Below are 22,413 nucleotides of genomic sequence, written 5' to 3' on the forward strand. Positions count from 1 at the left end.
GCATGTCGCCGAAATTTATCGCAAAATCCAGGTTATTACGGCATTTCAAGAAATTCGTGCATGTTGCTATCGAAATTGCAATCAGAAATTGAGTCATTATACCCTTATATCTAGCTCTTATTCTACGTAGTCATTAAAAGAATTTTTAATTTTTTCACTACTCAGCTTTTATTGGCATATCAGTCTAAGTATCATTTAAAAGTTACGTAAAATATTGTTAGAAATTGTCTCATATAACGTAAATAGTTTCATAACGCAATCAGCATCTCTATGCGCTGTAATTATGTTGCAATGAAAGAAAAACAGGTTTTGAAAAACCTTTAACAAGTAATAGGAAACCAGGCTTCAATCATCGATACGCTAATTCTGGCCTGTCGAAATATTAGGTTGTAATTAAGTAATGTCCGTAAAAATCAAATGAAAAAGAAAAATTAAAATATATATATATTCTAGTGAAACATATTAAATATAGTGGAAATAATTAGATGCATCCAATTGGTTTAAATGAAAATAAAATTATACTCCCTACTATATACAGCATTTCAAATTATGGTTTCAATTAAGAATGTAAAAACGCAGTGAAAATAACCAATAATTAATTAATTAATTAATTAATTAAGATCTGGAATCTTTTCTTAGTGAGCTGGATTGCTCCTCAAAGTTACCCAAAAAATTCTATCATTTGATCTTTAATTCACATGTGATTAGAGAAATGAATATCACTTTGCTGAAAACTTAACATCCGTGTCCATGCACAGTAGGAAAATCGTGTGAGAAAGCAATGTTTGTTTTCTAAGAACTTCCACTAATTTTTAAGTTTGAAAATTTCCATAATCGTTTCATATTTCATGCTGTCTGATCTCCATAAATAAGCAAATTCAAGTCCACTTTAAGTCGTAATTAATCTCAAATTAATTCTATCATAAGGCTTATATGGCTAACTCACTCAATTATCATCTTAATTCATGGTTGAAATTCAATTAAAGTGCGTATGTGGCTGAATGTAGCATTGCCAAGTGTATTTAACTAACTGTCCAACAAGTTATACCATAAGTGAAAAAAGATTGGCATGTTAGAAGACTCTACCTTCATCTAAAGGTCCATATATGAATGACTAAGTTACCAGTGATGTGTCAAACTGCTCCCATAAAATCACAAATTAAGTTGCCGTATGTGAGAATATTTGAAAATGATCGTAGATAAGTCAGTGAAGGCCTAAATATTAACGTTATTGGCCTCTCGGCTTCTCTGATGATCCTACATACTCAAATAACTCTGTATTGATGGCATTGAGATCGTATCCTAACCTATTTTGTATATCAGGGAACAAAAACAGCAATTGAAAACAGTACGTTTCAATATATACCTTAGCATTCGCAATTTACACATACTATCATCTCTCGGAAGAATACTATGACCAACTTTCCAAATAACAATAACTATCACCATCATAACTTACTATCAACTCATATTATTATTTCATTCACCATTTATCGCTTCAAATATCACGTACCATTCATATTAGTGCGTCTCAGGCACTCATTTCATCAAATACGCTGCATATGTGCCATAACCTACACATATAAAACATTATCCTTACCGTCACAGTATCAAAGAAAAGTACATCACAATATTAAACTGTGCTACTATACTTCGTCGTAATCATTCCCTAAATACGATCTCCACGCTTGTTATTCTGTTAAAGCCATCACACATGTATATTAACCTTCATATAATACTCTAACACTTCACTGACAACGATTTAAAAATGTCAATCACTTTCTCTAACACCACATTGATAAACTTGCGAACGGCATTCACTGGTATTTTACGCCTATATATGGGATTAACGGTAACTTCAGATGAATACCTACTTCCTTGTAACTACACTTGAATATCATCTACGCACGCACAATGTCACAAATTATGTTACACATAGCCAAAAAAAAAAAAAGGTTTCTACTTACGAAACGACTCATAGGGGACTTAACTTTGCTTATTGGGTAGTGTCTCCCATCTCGCTGTTGTTCATCGGGACTGGTAGGCCTCGCTCCATGGTTCGGCTTAGGTAATCGGGTCCATCTCGTCCTCTCAGCTGATTACCAACCCTCCTGGGTCATCAATCTCGTGAAGCGCCACCATAGTCGGAGTAGTCTCTGCCTCAGTTTCTTAGAACATCATAGTGGTCTTCAGTACGTCAGGGACAGAATAACACAATGCATTAGTTGATATTGACATGCTGTAATTCGTTTCGTACTGCCAATGATAAAGGAATATATGTGCTCTGGGCCGTCTAATTTAACTATAACAGCTCTAAATGTGCTCTTATTTGTCAATTCTCTTGCTTGTTGGATGAATGTAAATATTCTGTGCTTTTAGAATTGCACTTTATAGCCAGTTGAATTCCGCTCTCTACGGTGTGCAGTATCGGACAAAATATAATGCTTCCGAGCCCAACCGTGACGTAGTAACTGAACAAAGCTTGACGTTTCCTTATCGCTGGTCTTAAATTTCGAGTATATATGTCAATCTACAGTTGACGTTGAGCGGGCTGTCGCGGATTTAATTTTTCTTCAATAATTTATCATAAAATCAGATATCCAACTCGTATCTTTACTCGATTCCTTCCTTTTTGCTGCAGTGCTGGATTGAGTTTTGTGTTCTAATGGAAGTCTCTTCTTTAATAATCAGTTTAAATAACCCGCTTCTGTCATTCTTTTCTCACCGCCTTCTAAGAATGGTTCTTTCGGTGACTGCCGGTTGAAATTATTATCTTTTCGGCTCGTACCTCTGTTAATTGCTTTTATATTGATCCTTTAATGGCTGGAACGCCATTTTTGTTCCTAAAACTGCAACTATAGAACGGTGAAATGGCACATTTACTCCTCCCACGTTGATTTAAATATATGGCTTGCTATATATTTATCTCATTTATTTCTAATATCATAATGGGACTTTTCACTGTTCTTAATCAAAGTTTTGAGTGCGTTATTGTAAACTTCTACAGAACAATTGGTTCGTTCTTGCCGTAGTCAATTTCAGTACTGGTTTCTTGTTAAACCACGATGTTTGATAGACTCTAATGCCTTTGTTCCTTGAAGTACAACTTAATATTTGCGGCGTTGTGTACTCCTTTACTTTTACCGTTCAAGTCGTGAACTTCGTATGCGTTGTTCCCAAATGATCGATGTATAACGAATGGTCCATCGAATAAATGTACGAATTTTGCAAATACTTTAGTGGATACATTCGAGATTGCGGGTTTCTTTACCAATATTAGATCGCCTTTCTTCAATTCGGGATGGAATTTCTTGTGTTGTATCCTCCTCAGTCTTCGCTGGGATTGTTTGTACATCCTCTCTCGAACTAGTTGGTTAAGCTTGTCTTGGTCTAAGCTTGGTTCGGTGGGTAGCTGAATTATTTTGTCCCATGGTCTCTCAGGTCGAATATTATGGTGAATAACCTTTGGAATTTGGCCGCTGGATTCGTGTATAGTGTTATTGATGCTTTCTTCAATTTTCTCAATTACGTCTATCCACTTCCAATGTTGTTTGGAACAGTATATCCGGCAAAATTTAGCTATTTCTTTCATATATCTTTCGACTGGGTTGGATGCTGGATGTCTTATTGAACATAGAATGTGTTTGATTCCCATCTCTTCCATAGCCTCTTTAAATTGAAGTGATATAAACTGGGTTCCTCTGTCGGACAACAATCTCTCGGGTTTTCCCATGCTAGGCAATATGTGTTTAACTAGACGTCGTATTACTTGTTTTGAATTAGCACGCTGTATTGGTTGAAGTGATACGTACTTCGAGAAAACGTCCATAACTACCACGATGAATTTATTTCCTTTTTTAGCCGTCGGAAGCTTACCAAATATATCAATAGCATATAGCTCTCCGGCTTTGTGTGGTAATATGGCCCTTGGTTCATGCCTTATTAGACAATTACCTTGTTTAACCTTCTGGCAAATATCACAAGTCCTTACTATATTCCTTATAGTCCTTCTAATTCCTTTCCAAGTGAACTTCTCTAGGATGACTTGGGTCACTTTCTCCATACCGCCATGCCCTGTGATTCTATGTACGTGCCAGATTACTTCGTTATACAATACTGAAGGTAACACGATGCGTACTTTATCTCGATCTTTGCCTGCCTTAGCCATGAGCATACCCCGTTCGATGCTGTATACCCTTGTTATTTTCGACCTTGCTTCAGATCCACAATCTCCGTTTTCTAACTTGTCCATGACATGCCTCAACTTCTCATCCTGACGTTGTAGTTGTACAATACTCCGTAGTTTTTCTAGGACATCCTCATCTTCTGGAACTAGCTCTATTTTATGGACTTCCTCCATGTTGTCCACGGGGTTTCGTCTTAGAGCATCGGCTAGGATATTTTCCTTCCCACTACAGTATTCGCTCTTTATCTGGAATTGTTGGGTGAACAACATCCATCTTGTTATCCTTTCGTTAGTCATCGCTGCTTTAAGTCCGAAAGTCAATGCCTTGTGGTCCGATCTGACTGCTGCAAAGCATAGACTATCGCTAATAGTTCTTGTTCTGTAGTAGTGTATTGAATTTCATGACTCCTCAACTTTCGACTGGTGAAGGCTAAATATATTCTTTTAGGCGGTGATCCCTCTTCCTCTTGATACAAACACGCGCCTATACCGACATTCGAGGCATCTGACTGGAGAATAAATTCTTTTTCGTAATTAGGATAGCCTAACTTTATGCTTCTGGTCAGCAAAGTTTTCAATTCTTGGAATGCCCTTTCTGCTTTTTCATCCCACTTCCATCTGTTATTTGTCTTCAACAGATCCTGCAGAGGTGCTGCGGTTTGAGTGTAGCCTTTACAGTGGTTAGAAAAGAATTGGGCCATTCCGAGGAATTGTCGGACATGTTTAATGCGTTTTGGTCGAGGAAAGTCGCATATCGCCTGGATTTTTACTGGGTTTGGTCGTACCCCTGTGCCATCTATCATATGACCAACGAATAATACTTCTTCCTGACAAAACTTGGACTTAGCTATGTTGATCTTAAATCCAGCTGTTCTTAGATTTTGAAACAACTTCTCCAGCTTATCACAATGATCATCGAATGTCTTGGTTGCCAAAATGAGATCGTCTACATAACAAGTTAGAAACTCCTTCACTTCTGGTGTTAAATTCCTATCCAGTGCTCTCACCAGAACGGCACAACTATTCTTCAACCCGAAGGGCAGTCGGCAGTAGACATAAGTCTGATTGTCAAACATGAATCCAGTTAACAGTCGAGACTTTTCTTCAAGAACAATATGATGGTAGGAAGACGTGAAATCCATCGTCGAAAAATACCTCATGTCTCTGAATTTTTGTACAATATCCTTAATCTTCGGTACTGTATTGTATTCAGGAATTAGCCGGGTATTTAAACATCGCGCATCTAGGCAAATTCTCAGTTTCCCGTTGCTTTTCACTACAATTACTAACGGGTTCAGGTATGGACTGGATGTTTTCATGATGATTCCATCATCCTCCATGCCTTTTATAATTTCTTTGACTTCTGAGAAATATTTCTCCGGTACCCCATATAATTTCCCTTTAAAAGGTGTCCAATCATTTACCAACAACTTGTACCTGAAATTGGGAATCTGTCCTGGCTTGTTCCTGAATAAATCTGAATATTCCTGCAAGACTCCGTGAAGTTTGGATTTTTCAACAGGTGAAATCTTGGCATTTGCAACTGCCTCTGAGATGTTTGGCATATTTTCTTCCTCCACCGTAATCATGACCTTCTCAATACTTTCTAGTATATTCTCACATGACATTGACATCTCACTTCCTTCTGTCCGCAATTTCGGATTTCTTTCTGACTGTGAGTCCTCTCCTTCTTCCTCGACTCTCACACTATTAACTACACCAAAGTCCTCATTGATCTTAATTCCTTCCTGCCTTTCTTCAGTATTCTCATCGCAAATAGGAAATCTTATCTCTTGTTTCTCCATGTCGATGGTCATTCCTGTGACTGTCATAAAATCTATTCCTAGTATGATGTTATATTTGATTCGGTTCATGACTACGAATGGGTGTTCAAAATTTCTGTTTCCTATATTGATCTTCAGATACGTTTGTACGTTACACTCCACTGTCTTGTCAGGTACTATACCCCGTATCTTAATTTTTGACACTGGTATTGTTGGTAGTTTCATTCTTTTATTCATGACTTGGAAAAGCTCTTTGGATAGCACACTAATACTGGCTCCAGAATCCACGAGGCAATGTACTTTAAGTTCTCCTACCCTTGCTACAATAATAGGTAAATTATATCTTTTCTTCACATGATGCTGTGTTAGGTCCTTTACCAATTCTTCAGAATCAATCTCCCACGAATCTACTTGCGTTATAAAATAACTGATAATTTTGAAATTCCCTGCGTTTTCAACATTCTCAATTTCGCCCTCTAATCTGAAATCGGCGTTTTTTTTTGCTTGTTGACCTTTCGCTCTCTCTCCTACACTCGAATTCCTTTGTGTTGGGATTGAGCGCCTGTTCTTCCTGTTTTCTTTTCTTAAATCTTTGTAGTTCAAGACTTTCGGCTCCTTCTACGTCAGTATTTACGTCTTGATCTCTTATAGCCTTTTCCCATTTAATTTTGTCGTTTCGAGCCTCATTCAGTTCCTGAATGTACCTTCTGTTGTAACTTTCCTTTTCTTGACTATCCCTAACATTCCTTCTTTCGTATCGGGGTCTCTCTCTGAAGTTGTTTCTTCCTCAGCCTTCTCGATACTGGTTCCTAAGTCGCATATTGGGCTTGTATCTCCTGTTTCCCATATATGTTCCTTGACCATAGGATCCCTTTCTGCAATGGCATTTTTCTTCTTCCTTACTTCCATTTTCTGGATTGCCCCATTGTCTTTTTCTGTTTGTGTTCCTACGTTCTTCTAGGGTATTTCTGCTCGTGTCATCCTGCGTAAGTATGTTAACAGTTTCTTCACCGTAACTGTTCCTAACTATCCTGTGGGGATGAGGTACAGTAGTCATGTCAATCTGCCTTAGCGTTGTCTCCATCTGTACTGCGGTTAACGGGTTAGCAGTAGCTAATAATCGTTGAACGTCTAATGGAAATTGACGTTGTATGGTCTTAATTGCTTCAAGTTCGCTGGGTGGTGAATCCAGGTCCTGAAAACGATGAAACTGGTAGGCAAAGTAATCGCTGTACCCTGTTTGACCATTTGAAGCATATTTACGGGAATAGAGTTCTAAACGTAGGTTCTGCTGAACGTCTGGATTCCAAAAGCGCTGCAAGAATGCTGTTTTAAAGTCGTTGTACTCATGAAAGGTGTACTTGAATGCTTGGAACCACAAACTAGGATTTGCGTCCAAGTGTTTTTCTACTACTTTCAGTCTTTTCTCCTCGGGAATACCATGCTCCTTAAAATAGTCATCCATTTCTCGAAGAAAACGTTTTGGCGAAATACTGGTTGTGTTATTAAAATATTTCGGCCTATCGTCGAATGTTTTTATTACATTAATTATAGTGGGACTCCCATTGCTTCCGTTCTCTGTATTCATTTCGACAATACTGTGATTCGAACGCGTAACTGGTATAGATGTAGCTTCTCTCTCATTCATCTGGCCCCAGGGGCTCTGAACTTTGGAGCGTGGGTTGGCGACCACGGGGCCCTTAGCTGAGTCCTGGCATTGCTTCCACTTACTTGTGCTAGGCTCCTCACTTTCATCTATCCTATCCGACCTCCCTTGGTCAACTCTTGTTCTTTTCAGACCCCGACGGTATTACGTATGGAGGCCTAGGGAGTCTTTCATTTTCACGCCCTTCGTGGCCCTTGTCTTCCTTTGGCCGATACATTCATTTTTCGAAGTGTCGGATCCCTTCCATTTTTCCCTCTGGTTAGTGTTATATAGAGGATGGTTGCCTAGTTGTACTTCCTCTTAAAACAATAATCACCACCACCACCTCTCATTCATCTGGAATTCAACGTTCTTACGACGCTCGCCGTTGGATATCGTAACGGTTCTTCCCAGTTCTTCATCTCGGATCTCTCGTATTTGAGCTTGTATCTGCCGAAGCCCTTCCTCAGATTTACTCATCCTCTGATTTAGTTCTTCTTTGTTGTGCTCAATTTCGTCTCTTATTTCCGTTATTTTATTCCCGATTGATCTGCGGCTTGTTCATATTTCCTTTCCAAATCGGTATTTGTTGTCTGTATTTCATCGCCTAACTTCCCAATCTTCTCCTCACATTGTTCCCATTTTTCTTGGGAATCTATATGCAGTCTCTCCATACTATCTGTCAGGTTCTTTATCTCATTCTCCTTTAAAGATTGGAGATAGTTATTGTTCCCAATCATCTCCTTCTTGATTTCAACCCCCTGTGGGTGGGGGCGGTAGAATAACACCCACGGTATCCCCTGCCTGTCGTAAGAGGCGACTAAAAGGGGCTCCAGGGGCTCTGAACTTTGGAGCGTGTGTTGGCGACCACGGGGCCCTTAGCTGAGTCCTGGCATTGCTTCCACTTACTTGTGCTAGGCTCCTCACTTTCATCTATCCTATCTGACCTCCCTTGGTCAACTCTTGTTCTTTTCCGACCCCGACGCTATTAGGTTTGCGAGGGCTAGGGAGTCTTTCATTTTCACGCCCTTCGTGGCCCTTGTCTTTCTTTGGCTGATACCTTCATTTTTCGAAGTGTCGGATCCCTTCTATTTTTTCTTTCTGATTAGTGTTATATAGAGGATGGTTGCCAAGTTGTACTTCCTCTTAAAACAATAATCACCACCACCACCACCTTGATTTCATTTATTTCTTGTATTTTCTGGTTCTTCTCCTCAATATTTCCGCTAATTTCTGCTTTCCATTTACCCATGTGGTTCTTGATCTTGTTCATATCTGATCCTATTTTCAATATCTCTTCCTTCATCTCCTTCATTATTATTTCGTGTCTTTCTTCTTGTTCCCTAGTTACCTCTTCCATCTTTTCCTGATATTTGCTCAATTCTTCCTTCTGCTCCTGATGACCTTTCTTCATCTCCTCCTTCATCTCCTGCTTCATTTCCTCCATCATTTGCTTCTGCTTCTCTTCCTGTTTACTAGTAATTTCTTCCATCATTTGCTTCTGTTTCTCTTCTTGCCTCTTCTCCTTTTCTTCCTGTTCTTCCTTCTGTTTTCTCTCTTTCTCTTCCTGTTCTTCCTTTTGTTTCTTATTCACTTCTTCCATCATTTCCCTTAATCTTTCCTCTTGCTTCCTCATTTCTTCTTGCCTCTCTCTCTTAATTTCTTCCTGCTCTGCCTTCTGTTTTCTCATTTCTTCTTGCCTTTCTCTCTTAATTTCTTCCTGCTTTGCCTTCTGTTTTCTCATTTCTTCTTGCCTTTCTCTCTTAATTTCTTCCTGCTTCTTACTCATTTCTTCTATCATTCCCTGTTGCTTTTCCATCATTCCTCTTATGATTTCGAACATTCCCTTTTGTTCTTCTTTCTGTCTCTTCTCCTTCTCTTCTTGCTTCTCCTCCTGTACCTTCTGGTACTCTTCAAATTGTGCTTTTAATTGGCTTAACGTCGACATCTTGGCTTTCATGTATTATTTCCGAATTCTCTATTATTCCTAATAATACTCTAATTCTGTCCTAACTTCTCTATAATTCAATATTCTCCAATATTCCTATACTTAACTCACTCAACTGTACTTGTACTATGCTTAAATATAGGCTTAACTACTCTGACTAGGCTTTGCTTACGAGGTTGACCCAATTACACCATGAAATATGAAACGTTTACCCTAATGACTGAGATTCCAAATCTTAATTCTGGCATGAATAATTAAAAAGGTTCAAATGACTTAATTTCTTACCATCTACTTCCTATATCTAAGTTATTTCATAATAAATTGTGACTAACATACTAACATCATTCCTTAAATTCATTTCCAGCTATTCGTATTTACAATTGTAAAGTCTTCATATTCTACATCAGCTTCCTCTATACTGAAATTCGATTGTTTCCAGTCGTCCTCGGACATTTCCTTCAGCTCATCCATCCATTTCTTCTCTCTCTTACTTCTGATTATTATTATTATTGGGCATCTACTCGACTTCACAGTTCATTGTTTTCCTGTGTTTTCTTCGATCCCAATATAAAATAATTATCTGGTCAAACGACAACTTCTTTTACCAGATACAACTAAGTTTTGTACGATACTGCCATTTTCATTCAATCATCTTGTTCGTACGTTCAAAATCCTCTGTAAATCAACTCCTAAAACACCTTTCCTTCTTATCAAGGTTTCCTCAGTAAGTTTTTCTCTCAGACTGCCACATATTTACGTAGCCAAATTTTGCAAGACTCGACGACTCTATTTCCTGACCCTAATGCCTTTCTCTTCATTACGAACACGTTGTGGCATTAAATGTACATGTTTTTATGACCAACGTCTCTCTCCCACGGTGTTTTTCCCTCTTTGCCAACTTCAAGTGCGACAAATCTACATGCTCTGGCGACCAACGGTTCCTGACCTCGGTGTCTTTCTCTTAAATTGCCACGCGTATGGGCGCCAAAACTACATGCCTTTGGAGACCATTTCCAGTACCTTTCTCATTAATTGCCCCACAATTGGGCAGCCAAAACTACATGCACCGTTCCCGCGTCCAGGTGAGGATACATGTGTTCCAGACTAGCTCTTGATAACGATTCCATCTGTTTAACATTGCTGGGTTGTAGGTTCCGCGTGAGAAAGTATGCCGATGGCCTATGGTAAATCTCAACCTACGCAGAAGGACGTCTACAACACGCTATCAGTCGGATACCATACTCGCATGTCGCCGAAATTCATCGCAAAATCCAGGTTATTACGGCATTTCAAGAAATTCGTGCATGTTGCTATCGAAATCGAAATCAGAAATTGAGTCATTATAGCCTTATATCTAGCTCTTATTCTAAGTAGTCATTAAAAGAATTTTTAATTTTTTCACTACTCAGCTTTTATTGGCAAATCAGTCTAAGTATCATTTAAAAGTTACGTAAAATATTGTTAGAAATTGTCTCATATAACGTAGATAGTTTCATAACGCAATCAGCATCTCTATGCGCTGTAATTATGTTGCAATGAAAGAAAAACAGGTTTTGAAAAACCTTTAACAAGTAATAGGAAACCAGGCTTCAATCATCGATACGCTAATTCTGGCCTGTCGAAATATTAGGTTGTAATTAAGTAATGTCCGTAAAAATCAAATGAAAAAGAAAAATTAAAATATATATATATTCAAGTGAAACATATTAAATATAGTTGAAATAATTAGATGCATCCAATTGGTTTAAATGAAAACAAAATTATACTCCCTACTATATACAGCATTTCAAATTATGGTTTCAATTAAGAATGTAAAAACGCAGTGAAAATAACCAATAATTAATTAATTAATTAATTAATTAAGATCTGGAATCTTTTCTTAGTGAGCTGGATTGCTCCTCAAAGTTACCCAAAAAATTCTATCATTTGATCTTTAATTCACATGTGACTAGAGAAATGAATATCACTTTGCTGAAAACTTAACATCCGTGTCCATGCACAGTAGGAAAATCGTGTGAGAAAGCAATGTTTGTTTTCTAAGAACTTCCACTAATTTATAAGTTTGAAAATTTCCATAATCGTTTCATATTTCATGCTGTCTGATCTCCATATAAGCAAATTCAAGTCCACTTTAAGTCGTAATTAATCTCAAATTAATTCTATCATAAGGCTTATGTGGCTAACTCACTCAATTATCATCTTAATTCATGGTTGAAATTCAATTAAAGTGCGTATGTGGCTGAATGTAGCATTGCCAAGTGTATTTAACTAACTTTCCAACAAGTTATACCATAAGTGAAAAAAGATTGGCATGTTAGAAGACTCTACCTGCATCTAAAGGTCCATATATGAATGACTAAGTTACCAGTGATGTGTCAAACTGCTCCCATAAAATCACAAATTAAGTTGCCGTATGTGAGAATATTTGAAAATGATCGTAGATAAGTCAGTGAAGGCCTAAATATTAACGTTATTGGCCTCTCGGCTCCTCTGATGATCCTACATACTCAAATAAGTCTGTATTGATGGCACTGAGATCGTATCCTAACCTATTTTGTATATCAGGGAACAAAAACAGCAATTGAAAACAGTACGTTTCAATATATACCTTAGCATGCGCAATTTACACATACTATCATCTCTCGGAAGAATACTATGACCAACTTTCCAAAGAACAATAACTATCACCATCATAACTTACTATCAACTCATATTATTATTATTTCATTCACCATTTATCACTTCAAATATCACGTACCATTCATATTAGTGCGTCTCAGACACTCATTTCATCAAATACGCTGCATATGTGCCATAACCTACACATATAAAACATTATCCTTACCGTCATAGTATCAAAGAAAAGTACATCACAATATTAAACTGTGCTACTATACTTCGTCGTAATCATTCCCTAAATACGATCTCCACGCTTGTTATTCTGTTAAAGCCATCACACATGTATATTAACCTTCATATAATACTCTAACACTTCACTGACAACGATTTAAAAATGTCAATTACTTTCTCTAACACCACACTGATAAACTTGCGAACGGCATTCACTGGTATTTTACGCCTATATATGGGATTAACGGTAACTTCAGATGAATACCTACTTCCTTGTAACTACACTTGAATATCATCTACGCACGCACAATGTCACAAATTATGTTACACATAGCCAAAAAAAAAAAAAAGGTTTCTACTTACGAAACGACTCAAAGGGGACTTAACTTTGCTTATTGGGTAGTGTCTCCCATCTCGCTGTTGATCATCGGGACTGGTAGGCCTCGCTCCATGGTTCGGCTTAGGTAATCGGGTCCATCTCGTCCTCTCAGCTGATTACCAACCCTCCTGGGTCATCAATCTCGTGAAGCGCCACCATAGTCGGATTAGTCTCTGCCTCAGTTTCTTAGAACATCATAGTGGTCTTCAGTACGTCAGGGACAGAATAACACAACGCATTAGTTGATATTGACATGCTGTAATTCGTTTCGTACTGCCAATGATAAAGGAATATATGTGCTCTGGGCCGTCTAATTTAACTATAACAGCTCTAAATGTGCTCTTATTTTTCAATTCTCTTGCTTGTTGGATGAATGTAAATTTTCTGTGCTTTTAGAATTGCACTTTATAGCCAGTTGAATTCCGCTCTCTACGGTGTGCAGTATCGGACAAAATATAATGCTTCCGAGCCCAACCGTGACGTAGTAACTGAACAAAGCTTGACGTTTCCTTATCGCTGGTCTTAAATTTCGAGTATATATGTCAATCTACAGTTGACGTTGAGCGGGCTGTCGCGGATTTAATTTTTCTTCAATAATTTATCATAAAATCAGATATCCAACTCGTATCTTTACTCGATTCCTTCCTTTTTGCTGCAGTGTTGGATTGAGTTTTGTGTTCTAATGGAAGTCTCTTCTTTAATAATCAGTTTAAATAATCCGCTTCTGTCATTCTTTTCTCACCGCCTTCTAAGAATGGTTCTTTCGGTGACTGCCGGTTGAAATTATTATCTTTTCGGCTCGTACCGCTGTTAATTGCTTTTATATTGATTCTTTAATGGCTGGAACGCCATTTTTGTTCCTAAAACTGCAACTATAGAACGGTGAAATGGCACACTAGTCAGACATCGAACTTTCTGCAAAACTTGAAAGTTTCATTCTGCGAGTTAGAAATAGTAATACAGATACTGACGGACTCTCTCCAAATCATTCACTTCCATCTGTACCTGAGAACGTGAATGACATTTCTCCCCCACTAACCCTGGGAAAAAAGAAGATAACAGCTTTAACGATTAATTTTCATTTCTTGATATTTTTAAACTCCATTGAAAGTGAAACTGTATTCGGGATCCAAATGGTCACCCTCATTTGAGGACGGATGATTTATTTCTTTCATAAATCTCTCTCTCTGTTGTATTTTTTATTTACTTGTGAATATTATTAAAAATTCCGTAAATAAGACTCGTTCGAAAGTGTATTAGAGAAACAAGCTCTGTCACTTCGTCGCCACATGGAAGCGCTTCCAACTCCCAATGAAGCTCATCCCGGAAATCGCGACCCTCGTCCTCCGAGCCTCCATCAAGATCATAAGGCACCACCTCTACAGCTAATTTTGAATGTTCTTTTATTAATACATATGTACATAAAATTGATATGTTTTACCTTGTTCTTAGCGGCAGCCTGTAAATACAGGAGGTCTTTCCAAAATAAATGGAAATTATATATGTTCTTTTTTTCTGTTTCTTTGTGAATAACGTTACATTATAAGAAAGTTTGCATTAGTAGTTGTTCCTCATTTCACATGCCTGTGTTCATGTTAATCATGTTAAAAATATCAAGAAATGAAAATTTAATCGTTGAAGCTTTTATCTTCTTTTTTTCCCAGGGTTAGTGGGGGAGAAATGTCTATCACGTTCTCAGGTACAGATGGAAGTGAATGATTTGCAGAGAGTTCCTCAGTATCTGTATTACTATTTCTCACCTCAATAATTACCCGTAGTTCTACCCATCGTTCTACCCATAATGTCAATATTCGGCAATACTTACAAAGGAACTTTAACAATATGGACAGACGGCGAGTTCTGTTGACAACCGTTGGAGGAAATACGCATGTCACAGTGTTAGCACCTCAGACTAAACAGCTGTCTTATGCATACAGTGTTTATTTGTTGAATAGCTCAGTTGATGGCGAGAGAAGGACATGTCCGTTCAAATCGATTAGCAAGTCTTAGTTGGACGATATCATCTCATGTAATTTGGATGGGAAGCACGTTTCGGCTTGTGTAAACAAGTCAGATTCAGTGAGGCTGAATAAAAGATGCTGACGCAACCATGTCTTGGAAGATATTCATGTGCCGTCAAGTGATACTCTCTGTTGAATTACAAAATAGGAACAACTTTAAATACAATGACGCTGCCCTTATATAAACCTGTTGTCCTCTGAAGGGAACACTGGACATTGTATCTATAGTTGTTTGGAAAATGTCTATGCAATAGTGTTTTTTATCTGTTTTATGTCGCACTGAGGTCGATCGAAGCGCAGGAAGTGAGCTAGAAAATAAAGCGCTTTGTGAGTTAAGCGATGAGTTAAAGAATGGTTGGATGGATAGCTGATGTATGAGCATGATCTCCGACGATGATGTTGATGATGTTTGTTGTTTAAAGAGGCCGAACATCCAGGTCATGTACCCTAATGGGACGAAATGTAATTACAATTTAAAATTCTAAAATTCATCCACTGACCAAAATTCAGAACTTGATGAGGAATGAATCGAATGACTGAATTAATTAATATGAATGTAAAATAATCAGCCTATCCAATTCACAATATTAAAAGTTAAAAATAATTCCAAAATTAGTCCACTGACTAGAATTCAAAAAGACGATGATGAACATTGATTATGAACTTTTAAAAAAAATCAGTGGATCCGACCCGCAAACTAACTTAAAACAATAGTATATACAAAGGAGCTGCTTCAAAAGCACAATCCTGAATCGATAATGCTTGTTGTCTAAAAGGGTCCAGAATCCAGGTCAACGGAACCTCATAATGGCTCCCCCTGTGGGTGGGGGCGGTAGAATAACACCCATGGTATCCCCTGTCTGTCGTAAGAGGCGACTAGAAGGGGCCCTAGGGGCTCTGAACTTGGGAGCGTGGGTTGGCGACCACGAGGACCTTAATTGAGTCCTGGGCCCCAGGGGCTCTGAACTTTGGAGCGTGGGGTGGCGACCACGGGGCCCTTAGCTGAGTCCTGGCATTGCTTCCACTTACTTGTGCCAGGCTCCTCACTTTCATCTATCCTATTCGACCTCTCTTGGTCAACTCTTGTTCTTTTCCGACCCCGACGCTATTAGGTTTGCGAGGGCTAGGGAGTCTTTCATTTTCACGCCCTTCGTGGCCCTTTTCTTTCTTTGACCGATATCTTCATTTTTCGAAGTGTCGGATCCCTTCCATTTTTCCCTCTGATTAGTGTTATATAGAGGATGGTTGCCCAGTTGTACTTCCTCTTAAAACAATAATCACCACCACCACCACTGTTCCAACCGAACATGGACAGAGGGGAGCGCCGTCATAGTGGCGGACACTATGCACAGGTACTGTAAACCCATAGTGATCCACCCACAGACTCATGGTACTGCTCACATTGTAGTACTGATCGCAAGAAAAGTCGATTCATGGTGTTCCTCTCTTGATGGTACTAATCACTATTAAGGTCATGGTTCAACATTCAGCATCCCTTCGTCGCCCCTTTTAGTAGCCTCTAACGACAGTTAGGGAATACCGTGGGTGTATTCTTCGTCTACGTACCCCACCCACAGGGGGTATTCTCCGATGATTCCCCTGTGGGTGGGGGCGGTAGAATAACACCCACGGTATCCCCTACCTGTCGTAAGAGGCGACCAATAGGGGCCCCAAATGCTCCCCTGTGGGTGAGGGCAGTAGAATAACACCCACGGTATCCCCTGCCTGTCGTAAGAGGCGAATAATGGGGTCCCAGGGGCTCCGAAATTTGGAGCGTGGGTTGGCGACCACGGGGCCCTCAGCTGAGTCCTGGCATTGCTTCCACTTACTTGTGCCAGGCTCCTCAATTTCAGCTATCCTATCCGACCTCTCTTGGTCAACTCTTGTTCTTTTCCGACCCCGACGCTATTAGGTTTGCGAGGGCTAGGGAGTCTTTCATTTTCACGCCCTTCGTGGCCCTTGTCTTCCTTTGGCCGATATCTTCATTTTTCGAAGTGTTGGACCCCTTCCATGTTTTCTCTCTGATCAGTGTTATGTAGAGGATGCTTGCCTAGTTGTACTTCCTCTTAAAACAATAATCACCATCACCACTTAAAATGTTTCGCTCTTTTCTTCACAGGTTACCTACTGTTTACTACTGGTTGCTGTCATTCTCCTGGCCCACGATGCCCGATCGGAATTGACCTTAGCGAGAATAAGGTGAGTACTGTGTTCAGGACTGATGATCATAGAGAGAATTTCACTTCCTGTACTGTGAAGATCATGTCAATTAATTACAGGAGAGTTCAATGCTTCTTGCAGAATCCATTAGCGGTAGACTGAATAACCAAAATAAATTCTTGTGAGGGCAAATCCCGCGACACAAGGATGGGAAAGGGCTAGAATTAGAAAGGCAGCGACCATGGTCTTAGTTACAGAACCAGTATTTGCTTGGTGTAAAAATGGGCAACCACAGAGAGATATATTCAGCGCTATCGACCGTCAATCAATCAATCAATCAATCAATCAATCAATCAATCAATCAATCAATCAATCAATCAATCAATCAATCAATCAATCAATCAATCAATCAATCAATCAATCAATCAATCAATCAATCAATCAATCAATCAATCAATCAATCAATCAATCAATCAATCAATCAATCAATCAATCAATCAATCAATCAATCAATCAATCAATCAATCAATCAATCAATCAATCAATCAATCAATCAATCAATCAATCAATCAATCAATCAATCAATCAATCAATCAATCAATCAATCAATCAATCAATCAATCAATCAATCAATCAATCAAACAATCAATCAATCAATCAATCAATCAATCAATCAATCAATCAATCAATCAATCAATCAATCAATCAATCAATCAATCAATCAATCAATCAATCAATCAATCAATCAATCAATCAATCAATGATCTGCATTTAAGGCTGTCACCCAGGTGGCAGATTCCTTATCAATTATTTTCCTAGCGTTTTCTTGAACGTTTTCAAAGTATTCGAAAATTTATCGAACATTTTCCTTTATAAATTATTATAGTCCCTTACTCCTAGTCCTGTAAATAAAAATTTACCCCAATATGTCCCCTTTTATTCCCACTTTATCTTCAAAATATAATCTTTCCTACTTTAAAAGCTCTGCTCAAGTTTATTCGTCTAATAATGCCATTCCACGCCATCTCTCCACTGAATCCCTGTGGCTGTGTGCGGTAGAATAACACCCACGGTATCCCCTGCCTGTCGTAAGAGGCGACTAACAGGGGCCTCAGGGGCTCTAAACTTTGGAGCGTGGGTTGACGACCACGGGGCCCTCAGCCGAGTCCTGGCATTGCTTCCACTTACTTGTGCTAGACTCCTCACTTTCATCTATCCTATCCGACCTCTCTTGGTCAACTCTTGTTCTTTTCCGATCCCGACGCTATTAGGTTTACGAGTGCTAGGGAGTCTTTCATTTTCACGCCCTTCGTGGCTCTTTTTTCCCATGGCCGATACCTTCATTTTTTGAAGTGTCGGATCTCTTCCATTTTTCCCTTTGATTAGTGTTACATAGAGGATGGTTGCCTAGTTGTACTTCCTCTTAAAACAAAAATCACCACCACCACCATCTTTCATTTTCACGGCCTTCGTGACTGTTGTCTTCCTTTGGCCGATATCTTCATTTTTCGAAGTGTCGGATCCCTTCCATTTTTCCCTCTGATTAGTGTTATATAGAGGATGGTTGGCTAGGTGTACTTCCTCTTAAAACAATAATCAACACCACTCTCCCCCGAATGCAAGCTTATAGCTACTCTGCGGCCACTTCCTTCGTAGAAACCTCTTTCCTCTTCCTGAATTTCGTCCCGCAGTAGTTCTTTTATATACCAGTAAATCTACCGTCACGAGGCTGTCGTATCTGAGCACCTTCTAATACCACCGGACTGAGCCAGGGTCGAGCCTGCCAACTTTGGCTCTAAAGGCCAGCGGTCTACCGTCTGAGCTACTCAGTCCAAATCTATTTGAGGATTTTGAAAAATAAAATAATACTGTGGTGGCCCTGGCAACGCTCCTTTTTGCAGGTAACAAGAGGTTTGAAATGACGCTGTTCGAGACAATGACGTTATATCATTCCTCTGCGCGCGCACGTGTGTGGATCCGTGGGTGTGTGAAAGTCGAATGAGTACCAACCTTGAATGTCACTGGTGGTGCCCATGAATTCTTGAATTCTTGTTATAAGTTAGTGCTGTCTCGTGTCAAGACCAATGTCAGCGCGATAAAGCTATCAATCGCACTTTTCTAAAAGCATTCGGTAGCCTGAAGACAAGGCAAGTGTACGAAAGAATATGCTTCCTTTCTGGTCAAAATAATAGCAGTCTGCTTAAATACGTAAGCCTCGTCATTAATAATAATAATAATAATAATAATAATAATAATAATAATAATAATAATAATAATAATAATAATAATAATAATAATAATAATAATCCGCCTCGTGACCTTGATCGTTAAGCGATCAAGTCTATATCATCTGACAACATGCTGTACTTGGTCGGTTCGAGTCCCATTGTTAGAAAACATTTCTCCATCCGAATGTTGCCGGTAGAGTAGGAAAGATGGTGGTAAACAATTTCTTATTACTAGAGGCCTCAGGGGCTCTGAACTTTGGAGCGTGGGTTGGCAACCACGCGTCCCTCAGCTGAGTCCTGGTATTGCTTCCACTTACTTCTGTCAGGCTCCTCACTTTCATCTATCCTGCCTACCTGCTTGTCTAGTTCCTGCCGTTCAGCAAGGTGGCGAAGCTGTGATGATTTGTGGCTGTATCACCAGTGAGAGTCCAGGAGAGGTCAAGCTTTTTGATGAAACCATGAATTCCGCTCAATACTGTGATACTGCGGAAGAGGTTATGTTACCATCAGTTAATGGACTAATGCGTAAGAATTTCTAGTTCCAACAAGATAACGCATCATGTCACAAGTTTACGGCCATGATGGCATGGTGTAAGAATAATAACGTCGTGGTCATACCCTGGCCTGCTCTCCCCCTGTGGATGGGGGCAGTAGAATAACACCCACGGTATACCCTGCCTGTCGTAAGAGGCGACTAAAAGGGGCCTCAGAAACTCTGAACTTTGGAGCGTGGGTTGGCGACGACAGGGCCCTTAGCTGAGTCCTGGCATTGCTTCCACTTACTTGTACCAGGCTCCTCACTTTCATCTATCCTATCCGATCTCCCTTGGTTAACTCTTGTTCTCTTCCGACCCCGACGCTATTAGTTTAGCGAGGGCTAGGGCGTCCTTCGTTTTCACGCCCTTCGTGGCCCTTGTCTTCCTTTGGCCGATATCTTCATTTCACGAAGTGTCGGACCCCTTCCATTTTTTCTCTCTGATTAGTGTTAAATAGAGGATGGTTGCCTAGTTGTACTTCCTCTTAAAACAATAATCACCGGGCGAGTTGGCCGTGCGCGTAGAGGCGCGCGGCTGCGAGCTTGCATCCGGGAGATAGTAGGTTCGAATCCCACTATCGGCAGCCCTGAAAATGGTTTTCCGTGGTTTCTCATTTTCACACCAGGCAAATGCTGGGGCTGTACCTTAATTAAGGCCACGGCCGCTTCCTTCCAACTCCTAGGCCTTTCCTATCCCATCGTCGCCATAAGACCTATCTGTGTCGGTGCGACGTAAAGCCCCTAGCAAAAAAGAAAAACAATAATCACCACCACCACCTTAGCTGAGTCCTGGAATTGCGTCCACTTACTTGTGTCAGACTCCTCACTTGCATCTATTCTATCCGACCACGCTTGGTCAACTCTTGTTCTTTTCTGACCCTGACGGTATTAAGGTTTACGAATCCTTTTCACGCCATTCGTGGTCCTTGTCTTTCTTTGGTCGATATCTTCATTTTCGAAGTGTCGGACACCTTCCATTTTTCTCTCTGATTAGAGTTATATAGAAGATGGTTGCCCAGTTGTACTTCCTCTTAAAAAATAATCTGCACCACCACCTGAGTGTTTGTTATGACCTGCCGGAAACTTCGCACACAATTCTGAAACAGATCAGTGAAAACCACAGCCTTCTAGACCAAACCGTTACAGAAATAGGTAACTTCAAAGAAAAGTTGTAAAATTTCTCACTTGAGCATTAATATTCTAACTTTTTCCTTTTATGTTTACGTGTACCGTATCATAATAAATTATACACCACTTCATTCAGCACAGTCCAAATAAATTTATGAGACAACATTTGGATAAAAGTCATTAAAAAATTGCTTTCCCATTCTCCATAATTGGCGAATGTTGTCATGTAGGCCTAACGTGTATTAACAACGACTAGCGGAAGCTACAGATTTACTCGTACTTACCTTTAAAATAAAGAAAATGGGTGATTCGTATTTGTAATTATTTGTGAAGAACTGAAAGAAAGAGAACTGGAAAAAATCCGATGGACAGCAGCACGATTTGTTTCGAGCGATTTCCGACAAAGGAGTAGTGTTACGGAAATATTGCAAACTTTGGGCTGGGAGGACTTCGGAGTAAGGGGACGAGGTACTCGACTAAGTGGTTAATTTCTGAGCTGTCAGTGGAGAAATGGTGTGGTATTACACCCGTAGACCAACAAATTTGAGTGGTGTTTTTAAAAGTAGGAAAAATCACAATGTGAAAATAAAGTTTGAACTTTATAGGAAAATGGGTGTAAGCTTGCATCCGGGAGATAGTGGGTTCGAATCCCACTGTCGGCAGCCCTGAAGATGGCTAGGGAGTCTTTCATTTTCACGCCCTTCGTGGCCCTTGTCATCCTTTGGCCGATATCTTCATTTTTCGAAGTGTCGGACCCCTTCCATATTTTCCCTCTGATTAGTGTTATATAGAGGATGGTTGCCCAGTTGTACTTCCTCTTAAAACAATAATCACCACCACCACCACCTGAAGATGGTTTTCCGTGGTTTTCCATTTTCACACCAGGCAAATGCTAGGGCTGTTCTTTTATTAATGGCACGGCCACTTCCTTCCCATTCCTAGGACTTTCCTATCCCATCATCCCCCTGTGGGTGGGGGTGGTAGAATAACACCCACGGTATCCCCTGCCTGTTGTAAGAGGCGAGTAAAAAGAGCCTCAGGGGCTCTGAACTTTGGAGCGTGGGATGGCGACCACGGGGCCCTTAGCTGAGTTCTGGCATTGCTTCCACTTACTTGTGCCAGGCTCCTCACTTTCATCGATCCTATATGACCTTCCTTGGTCAACTCTTGTTCCTTTCCGACCCCGACGCTATTAGGTTTGCGAGGGCTAGGGAGTCTTTCATTTTCACGCCCTTCGTGGCCCTTGTCTTCCTTTGGCCGATACCTTCATTTGTCGAAGTGTCGGACTCCTTCCATTTTTCCCTCTTATTAGTGTTATATAGAGAATGGTTGCCTAGTTGTACTTCCTCTTAAAACAATAATCACCACCACCACCACTTACACGTAAAGCAAATAGCAAAACAAAGAAAATTCGGTGGAAAGATTCGTTTATAGACACAGGAGTTAGGGATTGGAATAATTTGATATATTTCCAGATTTTGGAATTTATTTTAGAAAATACTAGGTAAGTAACATATAGGGAATCTGCTACCAGAGCGACTGCCCTACA

The 22,413-nt window shown here is 39.7% G+C and overlaps 1 long non-coding RNA gene across 2 annotated transcripts in view; it reads left to right on the top strand.

Moving 5' to 3' along the window:
- The window catches only part of LOC136884390 (uncharacterized), a 130,013-nt gene that overhangs the window by 19,875 nt on the left and 87,725 nt on the right, over positions 1 to 22,413 (top strand). For both annotated transcript variants that reach the window (XR_010861356.2, XR_010861355.2), the window contains exon 2: positions 16,933 to 17,012. This is a non-coding gene — a long non-coding RNA (uncharacterized lncRNA). The remainder of the gene's footprint in view (positions 1 to 16,932; positions 17,013 to 22,413) is intronic.

The sequence above is a fragment of the Anabrus simplex genome, chromosome 12 (genome assembly GCF_040414725.1).
Source record: "Anabrus simplex isolate iqAnaSimp1 chromosome 12, ASM4041472v1, whole genome shotgun sequence".
Lineage (NCBI taxonomy): Eukaryota > Metazoa > Arthropoda > Insecta > Orthoptera > Tettigoniidae > Anabrus > Anabrus simplex.